The sequence below is a fragment of the Podarcis filfolensis genome (assembly GCF_964270895.1).
Source record: "Podarcis filfolensis genome assembly, chromosome: 2".
NCBI classification, from domain to species: Eukaryota; Metazoa; Chordata; class Lepidosauria; order Squamata; family Lacertidae; genus Podarcis; species Podarcis filfolensis.
Window position 1 is genome coordinate 88,009,588 of NC_139605.1, and position 16,253 is coordinate 88,025,840.

Below are 16,253 nucleotides of genomic sequence, written 5' to 3' on the forward strand. Positions count from 1 at the left end.
GATTTAATAGATATATGGAGGCATAAAAACCCAATAACGAAGCAGTTCACACATTTTTCAGAACCCCACCAGAGTTGGGGTAGAATTGATCAGATTTGGGTGTCACGTGCATTATCGACAAGAATAACAAAATGTGAGATCCAGCCTAGAACCCTTTCTGATCATTGTCCAATAGTCTTGGAAATAAAACGTGAAATATCGGGAGTGTACAGGTGGAGAATGAATGAATATCTATTCGAAATTGACGAGGTGAACGAAAAGGCTAAAAGTACTCTGAAAAATTATTTTGACTTAAATCTGAATAAAGAAACCCCAATTAATATAGTTTGGGATGCGAGTAAGGCAGTGTTAAGGGGTTTTTTAATACAACAAAACAATTACAGAAGGAAACTTAGAGAACAAAAGAAAGAAGAAATTATTACCCAACTGAGAGACTGTGAGAAAAAATTAACAATAAACTCGGGAGATGAAAGGACTAAACAAATAGTTAAAGTGCTACAATCACAATATTCAGCATTACTAAACCAAGAAGTAGAATGGAGAATTAAATCCATGAAGCAAAAATAAAGCAAATAAAATAAAGCAAATAAAACGGGGAGATTACTGGCGTGGCAATTAAGAAAAAGGAAAAAGCAAAATGTGATTAATAGAATAAAATCGGGAGATATGATAATAGAAGATCCAGATGAAATAAAAAAAAAGTTTCTCCAATTCTATGAAAAGTTGTATGAAAAAGGAGAGGAAGATAATGTAGAAATAGGAAAATACTTGGAAGAGTATAGAGGGGAATATTTAACTGATGAAGAAAGAGCTCAATTAAACAAGAAGATTACAATGGAAGAGATTAACGAGGCTATTAAGAAGATGAAACCCGGAAAAGCACCCGGACCGGATGGACTGTCAGCAAAGTATTATAAGGTTTTAAGGGAATATCTTGCTCCGGTGCTTAGTGAAGTGATTAATGATGTTCTACAAGGAGGGAAGATTCCAGATTCATGGAGGGAGGCACACATCACATTAATACCAAAAGCGGATGCTGAAAAGATGGACGTAAGTAACTACAGGCCGATATCGTTACTTAACTGCGATTACAAAATCTTCGCAGATATTTTGGCGAACAGACTCAGGAAATACTTAACAAAATCTATTCATAAAGATCAAGCGGGATTCCTCCCTAACAGGCAATTAAAAGATAATGTTCGGCATATACTGGACATTATTGAGTATTTGGATCTTAGGACTGACATTCCTGCGGCGATGATTTTTATCGATGCCGAAAAGGCTTTCGATAATGTTTCTTGGAGGTTTTTAATACAATGTATGAAAACAGTAGGAATAGAAGGACCATTTTTGGAAGGTATTAAAGCAATATACTCAAGCCAAAGGGCCAAACTGATAATTAACAATAATCTCACTAATTCTTTTACAATTGCGAAGGGCACGAGACAGGGGTGCCCGTTGTCTCCCCTTCTATTTATTATGGTTTTGGAAATAATCGCAAATAAAATAAGGAAAACACCAAAAATAAGAGGTATAAGAATTGGAGAAAAAGAATATAAATTAAAGGCTTACGCCGATGATTTGGTATTGTCTTTAGAGGACCCAATAGAAAGTGCCAGTAATGCCCTGGAGTTATTAGAGGAATTCGGTAAATTGTCTGGGTTTAAGTTAAATAAAATAAAAACTAAGATCTTAACAAAAAATTTGGCCGAAGATGTAAAAAACCAGCTAGAACTAAAAACAGGTATTAAAGTGGTGAAAAAGGTAAAATACCTGGGAATATGGATTTCCCCGAAAAATATAAATTTAGTGGAGGATAACTACACTAAGGTCTGGAGAGAAATTAAGAAAGACTTAGATACTTGGAATAGGTTAAAATTGTCCTGGACAGGAAGGATGGCCGCGATTAAGATGAGCATTCTTCCGAGACTACTGTTTTTATTCCAGAATATCCCGGTAATTAGAGGTACGGCATGTTTTAAGAATTGGCAAAGAACTTTAGCTAAATTTATATGGCAAGGGAAAAGGGCAAGAATTAAATTCAAACTCCTCACGGATCTAAGAGAAAGAGGGGGTTTTGCAGTTCCGAACTTAAAACTTTATTATGAGGCCGCTTGTCTTTGTTGGATAAAAGAATGGGCCATTTTAAAAAACACGGATTTGTTGGATCTAGAGGGATTTGACATTAGATTCGGCTGGCATGCTTATTTGTGGCATGATAAAGGAAAGATCCATAGAGGCTTCTCTAATCATATCATTAGAGGCTCGTTATTAGAAGTTTGGAACAGGAACAAAAAGCTGATTGAAAGAGACACCCCTTGGTGGCTTTCACCAATTGATATCTTAACAATAAAAAAGTTAAATCTGGAATGTGAAAGATGGACATACGAAGATCTCCTAGTTAAATCAGAAAGAGGGTGGAAAATTAGACCGTACGAAGAGCTAAAGGATAAATTAACTGGATGGATACAATTTCACCAAATTAATGCGTTATGGTACGATCATAAAAAAATAGGAATGAGTGAAAAAAAGTCCAGGTACCAGGTGGAAATCTTAGAAAGTAATACTAAACTTTTATCCAAAATGTATAACCAACTGTTAGACTGGGATACTAAAGATGAAGAGGTGAAAGGAGTCATGGTCAAATGGGCCAGAGACCTTGGATATAATCTGGAGTTTGACAGATGGGTAAAACTTTGGAAGAAAGGTATGAAGTTCACAGCATGTGCTGCTCTCCGAGAAAACATGGAGAAAATGATGTATCGTTGGTACATCACCCCGGCAAAACTGGGGAAGATGTATAAGACCGGAGACAGCACATGCTGGAAATGTAAAACTAAAGAGGGTAATTTCTTTCACATGTGGTGGACCTGTGACGAAGTGAAAAGATTTTGGGGACAAATTTACGATGAATTAAAAAGAATACTGAAATACACCTTCCCCAAAAAACCTGAAGCGTTCCTTTTAGGTATGATCGGAGAGGAGATCAAAAATGAAGACCAAACATTCTTTCAATATGCAATGGTGGCCGCCAGGATTTTGTTAGCGCAAAACTGGAAAACTTCCAATATCCCCACCATTAGAGAATGGCAAATGAAATTATATGAGTATATAGAATTAGCTAGAATGTCACAAAAAATTAGGCATCAAAAAATCGTTAAGTTTACGAACGACTGGAATAAATTTCTAAGTCACATTGAAATCAATCTAGGTATTACCAAAATCACAGTGGGCGGAATCTAAAACCTGCGATGTAAAGAGCTGATATAATACAATCTGCAGATAAGCGATGAGTTTATTTTGCCTAAACCGAGTTGGAAGGAAGCCAATTGAGTGATGTTATGTTGGTTTGTCTGTTTTATGTTTATAGGCGTTGTTTGTTGTTGTTGTTTGTTTGTTTGCTTGCTTTTTTTTCTTTTCAGTCTTTTTTCTTTTTTGTATTGTTTGATGTCGTTTCCAAAATATCAATAAAAAGATTATTAAAAAAAAATAAAATAAAATAAATCAGTACACTTTTGAAATCAGTGGTTAAAATCAGTGCTGTTTTGAAAGCTTGAGCCCACCATCTTGTTTCAAAACAGCATCAAATTGTATCCAAGCATAGATGGAAACCTGGGACTATCATGCAAAAATTGTTAACAATACCTTATGAAGTGTCCAAACGCCTTCCACCTAGCTTTCCAGAATATATGCTAAATGATCATTTCAAATTTCCTCCCCACAGGGAGCTTAGGAGGACTCACAATAATAAAATTACAGAAATACAATTTAACACACTATGGGCATGTACCACGCTACTGGTGTTTGATGCTGAGCGCACGTCATGTTTGCCAGAGTCTATCTGTATCCTGTAGTTTGATGCTTTTCCTGCAAACCAGCTTCCATTCCAAATGCAAACACAGGACTGTTGGTAGTGCCCAAACCAATCTGCAGTATGGACACGTAAACAGTGGACTTGGTTCAATGGATTACAGGTTTGTCAAGTTACTCAGGCTCAGCCATTATATGGGAATAATTCTGTACTACACTGACAATGGAAATTTTAAGTTGTTTGTAAGCCCACCCCTACCCTTCATCCACACAAAAACCTAAGTGCAAAAGAGCATGAGCATTGTACATTGGGGGTTCACTCAGTCCTGGGAACCAAATGTGTCCCTCTAGGCTTCTGTCTGGCCCTTGAGACTCTCCCTAGGCTTTGACCTTGCCAACCCTGTTTTGTGGCAGCCTGGAGTGTGTCATTGAAGGGTGATAATGCCTCCTGCATGTCTGGAGAAATGTAGATTTGCACCTGCAAATAGAAACCTTTGGCTTTTCCACGGATGGAATGTAACCTGCTATAGAACACCTACGAGATAACAGGGAAGATTATTGTACTGTGCAACCTGTTGCTCCACATGTCAATGACCTGAGACTCTCTAAAAGGTGACCTTGATGTCCAAAAAAGGCTCCCTACCCATTGATGCACATGTTTGGGGCAGGGAAGCAGAAGAAACAGGCTGCTGCTATGTTGTGGCTGCAATAGAGGCCCAGATTTTCCTATGAATACCACTGTATCCCTATTCAGATTAATACCTCCACATAGGTAGATGACATTATCACTGCACATATTGCATTCCCCTGCATCACCTCACATCCTTACCAGACCAAAGAAGGAGATGGGGCTCGGAGAGACATTTGCCGCAACAGTGTCATAGACGAGACTGGTCTTATGAATTACAAGGTTGAGCACTAGAGGTGCAGAATGAATCAACTGAACTAATCTTCTTCAACATGGCACCATCCTGATGTTGTTGTTCTCCAGCTCCCATCAGTCTGAGCCAGCACGGCCAATGGTCGGCAATGATGGGAGTTGTAGTCTAGCAACATCTGAAGGATAGCAGTTTGGGGAAGGCTAGATGAGAAACTGAGCCCTCTTAGGGTTCTTGGTAGTAATGCCTATGTATGACAAACTAGCCATTTTGAGAGAGAAAGAATGCTAAAGTAAAAGGAGCCCAACAGTCAGGTTGCTCTTACACTTGTAAAGCAAAATGGCTGGCCTTTAAGCATTGTCGTTCCATCAAAAAGGAAAGTTACATTCTCCAAGCCACATATAACCTTTAACTCACCTCACCCTTTTCTTTTGCAACACATTTTGGCAGAGTGATGCAGTCAATCTACTTTAAAAAAAAAAAAAGGTTGAGCATTGAAATTACCTGTTCACATGAACTGAGCCCAGACGTTTTCAGCTAAAGGCTATATAATGGATGCATTCTTTGCTTAAAGCTGCTATTTAACTTTACAGCAACAGGTCATAAAAACGGTTAAATAACAGGTATTGTCAGATGCGCCCCCCCGGCAGTCTGTTGCACTGGAACAAAATCTTACACAACAAAGACAGCTTGCTTTTCTTAAAGCAGATCAACAACCATCCTTTGACATCTCGTGTACTCAGATGAGCCTGGCTGGGTCCCAAGAGCAACTACTGGGGCCCTGCTCACAGATCCATTGATAAGGTCAATCAGATTGCAAGGCTGGTTCAGTGGTGGCCCTGTTGTTGAACTCACTCACACACGGCATCTGTTTTGTATGTCTATTCAATGTGCTTTTAATGAATTGACATCAGCTTGGATTTTTCAGCTGCTGCTGATACTACACTGGTACCTCTGGTTATGTACTTAATTCGTTCCAGAGGTCCGTTCTTAACCTGAAACTGTTCTTAACCTGAAGTACCACTTTAGCTAATGGGGCCTCCTGCTGCTGCCATGCTGCCGCTGCGCGATTTCTGTACTATTTCTGTAACCTGAAGAGTATGTAACCCGAGGTACCACTGTATTTCATTTTTCTTTCTTGTGGTTGGCTGGTTTGGCTTTGAACCATTTCATGCTGCCATTTTAGTTTTTAAAACCACACATTTAAAAGTTGTTTTGTCCTATTTCTGTAAACCACCTTGAGAAGGCTTTTCTGCCCTGGAAAGGCAGCTGTGGGGGAAATCAAAATAAATATAAGGTCCATTGTCTCATTTCCCCTTCTCTGAATGAGTGAAAAGACCCTAATTTCCCTTCTCTTACTCAGCAGTCACCACTTGGTGTACCAACATAGCAGAGTTACAAAAACCTACGGAGAACACTGTAAGTAGGTCAACTGCAGCCAACAAGGTGCCATCTAGACACTGTTGGATGGAAGCTCCTATCAGCCCCTGCTAGCATGACCAATAGTCTGGGATAATGGGACCTGCCTTTTGCCAACCAAAGATCCACTTTCTTGCAGTGTTATGGGAGCCACCGTTCTTTTGTATGGCACCTGCTGCTTCTCCTCACTACTCAGTTAGATGTGCACACAGGAATCACTTAGGCAAGGATAATAAGGTTCTTCCCCACGTCCATGTAGTCTTTGGTTAGGCAGAAGCCATATAACTGCTCCAGTTATACTCCCAACTTCAAATGTGAATCACAAGTATTCCTACTTCCTGGCTGGATTAGAAGTTAATGCAGGCAGGCAGGCAAGGCTCACTTACCGTATTTTTCGCCCTATAGGACGCACCGTCCCATAAGGCGCACCTAGTTTTTTGGGGGGGAAATAAAGGGGAAAAAATTAGGTCCGCGAAGCCTGGACGCGCCGAGCTCAGCGAGGGCAGGCTTCAGCATGCAGGCAACTCTCCGCATGCAGCAGGAGCGCTCCCGCTGCTTGCGGAGAGGTCCGCGAAGCCTGGACGCGCTGAGCTCAGCGTGCGCAGGCTTCAGCATGCAGGCAACTCTCCGCAAGCAGCGGGAGCGCTCCCGCTGCTTGCGGAGAGGTCCGCAAAGCCTGGAGAGCGAGAGGGGTCGGTGCGCACCGACCCCTCTCGCTCTCCAGGCTTCAGCGAAAGCCTGCATTCGCCCCATAGGACGCACACACATTTCCCCTTCATTTTTGGAGGGGAAAAAGTGCGTCCTATAGGGCGAAAAATACGGTAAGACCTCAAAACAAAGTTTGTGCATGGCCCTAAGGAACAGGATCCTTGGCACAAATGTGTTCAACACACCCAACATTTGTTTTATCAACATGAAAAAAAATGTGATTAGCTCAGGCGAGCTACACCCACTCCCAACAGTTTATGCCAGAATGACCATTACAACATATGGAGAGATTATGTAACAGGAGCCCTTCCCAATTCCAGCTGTTTAGCTTAATTAAGAAAGATTAAGGACTCGCTTACCATTAGCCAATACTCTTCTTTCTAGAGACACCAGATATTTTCTCCTGCCGACACAACATGGCACTTACAGATCAGGATAAAGGTTACACAAGTATGAAGTGCAACGTACTAGGCTATGTTGACAGCTCAAGCTGATGACCCATTGCAGAAGTCTGTGAACAGGATTGCCAAATGCAGGGACATATTAACTGAGCTTAGAACACAAGAATTTATTCAGAACTATTTATGTTTATAGACCTCTCCATTGTAGAAAACATGAAAATATGTAATTGTGCCAAAGCCCAAATAACTTTTTCTGCAGCTTCCCATGACCTGGCCCCGCTCCTTTAATTGCCTTGCTTCTCCACAATCCCTTCCCCTGCCAAAGGTCATTCAAAGGAATTTGCTTTTGTAGCGCTCTAGTAGCATTACCCCCACTTTTGCAGTTTTGTGCTTGTTTAAGTGTGGCTACAAATTTTAGGGTGGGGACCACAGCTGACGAGCTATTAATAGAATATCTATAATGCAAAGTGCAAGTATATTAAGTGAGAAGATGCACTTGAGCCATTCTCTTCCCAGCAAATAAAACTATTGGCAGAATACAATAACGCCCACTTATACCACAAATAACTCATAACCCACCTACTTTTAGCAGCCAGAAGCATCATAGCCAGACACTGGAGAGACCTATCAGGAGTAAGCATGGACCTTCCGAGGTCCTTTAATTGAAATATGGGATAGGTATAAAAACCTATTAGAACCTAGAATCCCACACTGGTTATCTCATTTAAAAGTCATGAGTGTAAAGAAAATTAATATGAGAAGTAAGTGGATAACATATAGTCAACTGCTATTTAAAGAAGGAGGAAAATGGAAAATGAAACCATATGAGCAGGTTAAAGAATATGTATATGACTGGTTGCATTATTTCCAAATTAACGAAATGTTTAGTAAGGAACATGGCTATGCGGACAAGGATTCTAAATTTCAGATGGAAATTATAGATAATGACGGAAAAACTTTATCCAAAATGTATAAGTTGTTGTTAGAATGGAATTTAAACGATGAAGAAGTTAAGTCGGTAATGATTCACTGGGCCAGAGATGTGGGTCATAACATACAATTTGAGGACTGGGAAAAACTATGGAAGGAGGGCTTAAAATTTACTGCATGTATGATGTTAAAAGAAAATGTTATGAAAATGTTTTATAGATGGTATATGACACCCGTAAAATTAGCAAAAATGTATAAGACATGTAATAAGTGTTGGAAGTGTAAAGATAAAGAAGGTACTTTTTATCATATGTGGTGGGAATGTAAGAAAGTGAAAGACTTCTGGGAAAAGATATATAATGAATTGAAGAAGATTTTAAAATATACATTTATAAAGAAACCAGAAGTCTTTCTGTTAGGAATATTAGGAAACGAGATAAAAAGAAAGGACTGTAATTTTTTTTAATATGCAGTAACAGCAGCAAGAGTGTTACTGGCCCAGAAATGGAAACAACAGGAAATACCGACTGTGGAAGAATGGAGAATGAAGCTGTTAGACTATGCGGAGCTGGATAAATTGACAGGAAAGATCAGATGCTTAAGAGACCAAAAGTTCATCGAGGACTGGGGGAAATTTGTGGAATATCTGGAATATATAAGTGAGGGACAGATAACGCTAATGGGATTTAAAGAAGCACTGTGAAAAATTAAGAAATATTGTCTAAAGGGAATAGAAAGAAAGATATAAATAATGTCAATATAAAACTAAGAAATGCATAATTTAAATAATAACTATGGATGATTTACGGAAAAGCTGAAGGAAGTCCTGAAAAGGAATAAGTTGTGAAAAATTTGATGTGAAACTAATATGTTTTTTGTTTTTTGATGTAAATTAATAAAAATTCATTTAAAAAAAAAAAGGAGTAAGCATGGACCAACGGTACCAAATAGTATGGGAAACAGCCCTACTAGAAAAATTAACCAATAAACTGAAACTGACATGTGGACAAATAGAAGAAGACACCTTCACCCCAGTATGGCTCCCCTTTATCACATACACAGCCCAACGACAAAAAACCACCAACAGCATACAAATCAATATGGCTAACCTGATCCAAAACACCCACCCACCCACCCCACTCACACATGAAAACAAAGACCACCACAGCCAACCACAAATGAATAACCACACCCTAGGCCAACCCCAACCTCTCTCACCAGCAAAGGAACACAAGCGAACAGCAAAGAACCTGCACAAGCAACACTGACACCAAACCCTACATACAGTAAGTAAAATAGAAACATCGCCACCTGACCCCCTTTCTTCCTAATGTCTCAACAAATGAAACTGATTTGTAAAAATGTTACATGGGGGAAAAAACACGAGAGACATTGCACACTTTTGTAAATCAACAAAATATTTAATAATAATAAAAAAGAAAACTATTGGCAGAATGTGCATCTTTAGGCTATGCATGCACACAAGACTCTTGTTTTTAATGTACACTACCTGGGGATCTTTTGATAAAGGGGGGTATATAAATTGAATAAATAATAATGTTTCATATTCTGAAACCATTGCCACATACTCATGAACATCACATATATGCCACAGAGAATGATGGCTCTGTAAAAGAAGACTGTAAAGTCAATGTCTGAAGTTTGGGGCTTTCTGCAATCCTCAGGAACTAAGCCTTTATAAGGTGCGCTTCTAGATCTCTCAATTGTGGAGAAAGGGTTAAAATAATACAGCACCACAAGAACTATAGGGGTGTGGGGATACAAGTTGGTATAACAAAACAGCATTTTATTACCCTTATGCACATCTTGCCCCTCTGTCTCCTTCTCCCCCATTCCCGCTCTCATAACTTCAGATCTCAAGCTGAAGTTTGAATTAAACAGCAATGTATGTACTCAATATGCACAATGCAGAGAATTTGTGCAGAGTGCATTGTTGGAAGCTTCTAAAGAGATGCTATTCCAGGCTTTCTAAAGTAGGTTGCTAAAAGCTCAGGACTGTAATAATAATAAAAACAACAACCAGCCACCATAGAACATCTAGCACCCTTGTGTAATCTACTATGACAACAATTCCTGGAATGTAATTGCAACCTTTTGTTTGCACCAGAAAAGACACCAGGGAGACATAAGCCTTCATTTTGTATAATTCTTCGCCCTCTAGTGGTAGAAAGGGATGCAACAGCCAGAATAATTTGAGAATGCAGATAGATGCCACATCACAAAGTGGATATAGGCAGGGATAATGAAGATAGGAGCATTTCTCTTTAGCAACATGTAGACAAAAATAAATATTTTGAGAAGTGTGCCTTCTGCAGGACATTAACACTCAAGCCACAGCTAGGATAGAACATCTGATTTTAATGAAGTGACTTTACACAAACCAGAATGACACACGAGAACAAAACGGAATTTTGACAACTCTTTTCTCTGCAGAACATGAGCACTGCTCTTCCAACAGCACTTACCTGGAATGTAAAAGTTATAATGGTCATTATGGCAAGGAAAAGTCAAGCCAGAAGCTTCACACATAATATCAGAAGCTAGTGTTTCCCCATAATCTCCAATAGAAGAGATCCACTGATTTCCGAATTAAAACCAGAGATTCTCTTTATTTGCAAGGTGTTTTATTTGTAAGTAACAGTAGGAGTTACTCACAATCCCCTGCATTTCTGAATACCGTATTTTTTGCTCTATAAGACGCACCAGACCCCAAGACGCACCTAGTTTTTGGAGGAGGAGAACAAGAAAAAAATATTCTGAATCTCAGAAGCCAGAACAGCAAGAGGGATTGCTGCGCAGTGAAAGCAGCAATCCCTCTTGCTGTTCTGGCTTCTGGGATAGCTGCGCAGCCTGCATTCACTCCATAAGATGCACACACATTTCCCCTTACTTTTTAGGAGGGAGGCTCTTATAGAGCAAAAAATACGGTATGTCCCAGATCCATGCTTGCCTAATGGCTGGAAATTTACAAGCCCAAAACACTGATTCATCACATGTATGTAGTGAATTAAGGGGAGATGGCAAACAGCCCAAGATCATTCAGAGAGCTTCATGGTTTGGTGGTGATTTAAGAGTTGTGTTCAGCTAAGTTTTACTCGTTGAAATGAACACGACCAGGTTAGTCTACTCTGAGTAAAATATAGTTGAATACCACCCTGAACCTAATTCTCCCCAGCCTGGTATGAGACTTAAGTACAGAGAATGAGATGCCTGAGTACAGCTTTTAAAGTTCAAATACACTCTTGGGACAGATCCTAAGTGTTGCAACTTTGAGGGAATGATGTCGGCCACCTTTACAGAGGAGTTCCAAAACTGCACACAAGGGCTCCCTGTGCCAAGGTGGCCTGATAGTTTAGCACTCCATGAACAAAGGTAACCAAAACTAATACGCTACCTGTGGAATAACAGAGTGCCGAGCTCAAGATGCTCCATGCCTCCAAGAGATGGAGGCCAAGTTCAGCAACACAAAATAACACAATCTTCTCCCCTTGAGGGCAGAAAGCAACTTGAAAAGCATGCCGATAGTTGCAGTTCTCATGTTCAGGCTTGGAATACTTGTATTGATAGATTTTTATTCTTCAATCAGTTGGTCCCAGTCCAATAAGCACCCCAGATAGTTAGGCATTGAAGCTTTCCCTATCTCTGTTTTCAGGCCTCCAGACGCCTTACCTGGTGAACTGCTGCCCACCAAGCAGTTGCAGCAATTCCCCATTGTGAGATTTAATCAGCAACCTTAAATGAGGCGATAATCCCAACACCTATTCTGTATACTCAAAATGTATTTGCTGCTGGCTGATTTACTCTTTAAGTTACACCAAGTTTATTTTGAAATGTTAGTAAGAAGACATTCCAAGTCATGTTTCAAAATGACAGGGACAGTGACTTCTGCTAAGTATGGAATATTAGGACAAATTATTAAAGCAGGCATATTTCAAGCACTGAGCTTCCACTGATGAGAGGCACAATGGCTTGCTAATTAATAAAAACAAGAACACACAGAGGGACCAATAAGGCATGTGACAATGCACAAATGAGATCTGGTGTCCCTAGTCAATCGTTTTCCCTCTCCAAGGCCTACTGTACAATAGAAATATACAATTTGTATCTCTTGCATATGGCCTAATACGCAACAGGTCCCCATGCATGCCTCTTAGGTAGATCTCAAATAAGTCATACTTACCTATGAGAATCCTTGTTCTGTACTGCTTTTGGTCCATTAGTACCTACAAGATATATTTGATAGTCACTGTCATGGTGTCATTTTTAATATGATTAAAGTTCATTGTACAAGATGTTTCTAAACTTTTAAATGAAATGGTTAATAGATCAGCTACAGGCATATTAGAACTCTGCTTCACTATTTAGCATGATGATCCTTGGAATTTTAAAAGAGCCCACCCTGGTATCAAGAATTGTCAGGAAACAAACAGACTTCATATCACAGGATGGTTGCTTGCATCTTTCAGACACACCATATCTAGCAATGGTGGCGCTATAACAATTTAAACAGCGTGACAAATCAATGCCACACACCCAGAACCAAGTAGAATGTGGAAGTTAGAGACTAAGTTAGATACCACAAGCAGTATGTCTATGTCCTTTAATTTAATTTATTAATTGCATTCTTTCTCAACCTTCCTCTCAAACTAGTCCTGGGCAGCAGGGCTTGAAAAGTCAATTACGGTACACAAATAACTCTATTAAGACAAATTCAAAAATCTGAATCAGGTTTCATATATTTATTCGGCCATCAGAATGTCACAAACAGCATGCCAACTTTCAAGTTTGCCAGAATTCTTCATCAGTCTAGAGCAGGGGTCAGCAAGGCTTACCAGGCAGGGGCAGAATCACTCCAGCGAAGATCCTCCGTGGGATGGACCAGTGCAGCGCGGCGCAGGAAATCGCACCTGCGCACGTCCGCAGTGCTGGAAATCGCGCCTGCACATGCCTCGATGCCAGAAATCGCACCTGCGCAGAAGCGATTTTCGGCCTCTGGGCATGCGCAGAAGCAATTTCTGGCGCCGCGGAAGAGAGTCCCTGCGCCACACTGGTTTAGCACAGTGCGTGGGGACTTGCCGAGCAGGCGGCTCAGTTCGGGGGTGGTTCGTGGGCCGGTTAAAAGGCCACCATGGGCTGCTTCCGGCCCATGGGCTTTAGGTTGCCGAACCCTGGTCTACAGATCATAGATAACCAAGCTGATGCCCTGCAGATGTTGTTGGACTCCCAACTCCCATCAGTGCCAACCAGCATGGCCAAAGGCCAGTAATGATTTGAGCTGAAGATCAGAACAGCATCTGGAGAACACCATGTTGTCTATCCCTGGGCTACATGATAAAGTGGGTAGGGGGGAAAGAGAAAGTAAGAAAAACTTTGCTGATCATGAAGCCATGGAATCTACATTACAATCTTTAGATGGAATATGGAAGGAGGTAGCAGACATTTAAATGATGTTATGTCAGGCACTATGAAAGTTTCAGGTTGAACCAAAGGCTGCTGAGATGAATGAACACATAATGGCTGCCTGTCTCCTCCCTCCCTCAATTTTTGGGAATATAAAATCCAGCAGTTACTCAGTTTTGCCTCCACCCTTAATTAGACACTTGACAGAACAGAATGCAGTCTGGGTTTTCTCTGCATGTCGCAACAGATCTGTATGCAGTATCATACATGACCATCAAGCTGCTGCTAGAATGCTCACACCTGTTACTGCACAGGGCAGACCCCAAAAAGGAGGCTGCCAGGTTTTCATCTAGGGCAAGGTCAGGCTAGCTGGTACAAGGCAGGACCACAGCAGGCCCAGCTACGCAGCAACCATTTCCCAGCCCATGGGCTTTATACCAAGCTGCAAATACTCATTTTGGTGTGTGTTTTTAAACAAACCTCCTTCTTATCACAACAAATGTCTTACCTCAATGGGGGAAAAATGCAGCACTTCCAAAATGGTAGTCAACTTGTCCAAATGCAAATAGCTTTTATCTTGGAGATGGTTCCACTACTACATATAAAGAAAGTTGCAGTATGAGCAAAGCATGAACATTGGTAAAAAAAAATTACCTTTTAGGAATTAAAGCACCAGTAATAAAAAGTACAGTATACAGATTGTTTCCTTTCCATCACCAAGAGTGAAGGGCCGACTCACTCAATATTCTAAAACAGGCTTCCTCAATCTTGGCCCTCCAGATGTTTTTGGCCTACAACTCCCATGACCCCAGCTAGCAGGACCAGTGGTCAGAGATGATGGGAATTGTAGTCTTAAAATATCTGAAGGGCCAAGGTTGAGGGAGCCTGTTCTAAAGTATATTTGGGTCCACCTGAGTGACAGGATTCATCTGAAAGGGAAGTACTTTATGTAATCTGGATCCATTAAAAGTAGCTTGGTCCTTCCCATAATAGGCTATCATTTCTCCAATGAATGTCAAATATTGAATATTACGATTTAAGAATTACTTGCATACTTAATTCCCATTGTCTTGCTTTCTCAACTGGATTTTTATCCTCTAAGCATCTTCTAGCAAGTTCAAAACCTCTTCCTTCCCCTAAAATCTGGCTTCTGCCAGAAGACCAAAGACAGAAAGGTGGAGCAAGTGGTACAACCCAATTCCCAGCCACTCCACCCAACTCCCTTTACTTTCCAAGTACTCAATTTCTACAATCTCCCTGTTATCTGGAGCCATGTGACTTCCCACCTACTCTGTTGCATTTTCTCAAGTCCCCTTCTTAAAACCTTTATTCCCCTTCTTAAAACCTTTATTTATCACTGACTCCATGTTGTTTTTCCTTTTTAGCTCCCTCAATGGCGCTCTTTCAGGTAAGTCATCACTGCACCCAAAATCAAGTAAAGCAGACAGACCCATACATAAATACATGTTCCAATAAAGATTTCACCTTCACCATCCCAGGCAGTAATGCTTCTGAGTCCCAGCTGCTGGAAACCATAGGAGCGCTCCTGTGCTCAGGTCTTGTTTGCAGGTTTCCCACAGGCATCTTGCTGGCCACTGCGAGAACAGGATGTTGGACCAGATGGGAGATGGCCCATTGGGCCCAATCTTTTTACATTCTTACCCACAAGAGCAGAAGATCTACATGCTGCCACTAATCAATCTACCAGAGGCAAGGCAGTCTTGCTGAAAGTCCAAATGGTCACCCCTGCGAAGTAAACTTCCGTGTACTGTTAACTGTAGGAGTAATGCAATGAAGAAAAGACTATTTTGGCGGCGGGGGGGGGAGGCGATAATATTAATTTACTGCATTTATACCCCTTTTCTCCAACAAGGAATTCTAAGTGGCATGCATGGCTCTCCCCCTTCTCACCCAATCCCCACGACAACCCTGCGAGGTAGTTTAGGCTGGGCTGAGAGAGGTAGCGTCCGGCCCCGCTAGGGCCACCCCAGGTGAGCATAATGGCCGAGTGCGGAATTCGAACCCAGGTCCTGGTCCGGCACACCCTGACTATTTAGCAAGGCTAAGCTCTTGCTAGCAGCCCCGTCCACGTCCTATGGAGAAGCGCGTGGAGAGAAAAGGGGTGGCCGCACACCCCGCCCCCCCCCGCGCTGCCTCGAGAGCCCCGCCGCCCGCGCAAGGCAAACCTTCCACCAGACCCTCCTGCAGCCGAAAGCGCACGCGCGCGCACAACTCACGCGGAACCGGAACTCAGGCCCACGGCTCGAGGGCGGAAGCGATCCGCAGGAAGCAAGGGGCTCCCGTTCTAGGACTCACTCCAACTCTGTGACCCTCGCTTCCCCGGCTCCGAGGTTCACGCCTAAAGCTATAGAGCGCCCTCTCGGGGTCGGAATGGAATCCCACCGTCGTGAGTTACAAGGCCGGCGGCCTCTGAACAGGGCTGTATCAAAGGCGCTTACCTCTCAAGACAGAAATGGCTAAAAAATACAAATTGCAGCTGCCCTTCGTGCAGCTCAGGGCACTCCGATGTAAGCCCTAAATTCTTGTGGGGGCTTATATTCCCAGATACATTGTGTACAGGATTGCACCCCAAAGGCCAATTATCGACATTTCCTTTTGCAGGAACAGGAGACCGTGGACCAAGTTACCTGACTGAAGTAAGGGAAACCTCTGTTGTAGGAAGTTT

General features: G+C 41.6%; 2 long non-coding RNA genes across 3 annotated transcripts; both read right to left on the reverse strand.

The window, feature by feature from the left end:
- Nucleotides 1–6,428: 6,428 nt before the first annotated feature.
- On the reverse strand, nucleotides 6,429–9,244 carry LOC310755353. The gene is made up of 3 exons (XR_014544323.1): nucleotides 9,082–9,244; nucleotides 6,928–7,861; nucleotides 6,429–6,484 (listed from the first exon to the last, which is right to left on the reverse strand). It is a non-coding gene; the product is annotated as an uncharacterized lncRNA (long non-coding RNA).
- Nucleotides 9,245–10,505: 1,261 nt separating this feature from the next.
- On the reverse strand, nucleotides 10,506–15,777 carry LOC310755344. 2 transcript variants are annotated; one of them, XR_014544310.1, is made up of 4 exons: nucleotides 15,053–15,777; nucleotides 14,076–14,162; nucleotides 12,348–12,390; nucleotides 10,506–10,632 (listed from the first exon to the last, which is right to left on the reverse strand). It is a non-coding gene; the product is annotated as an uncharacterized lncRNA (long non-coding RNA). The 2 variants fall into 2 exon arrangements; XR_014544311.1 differs by having other exon boundaries at nucleotides 11,562–12,390; nucleotides 15,053–15,730.
- Nucleotides 15,778–16,253: the final 476 nt, after the last annotated feature.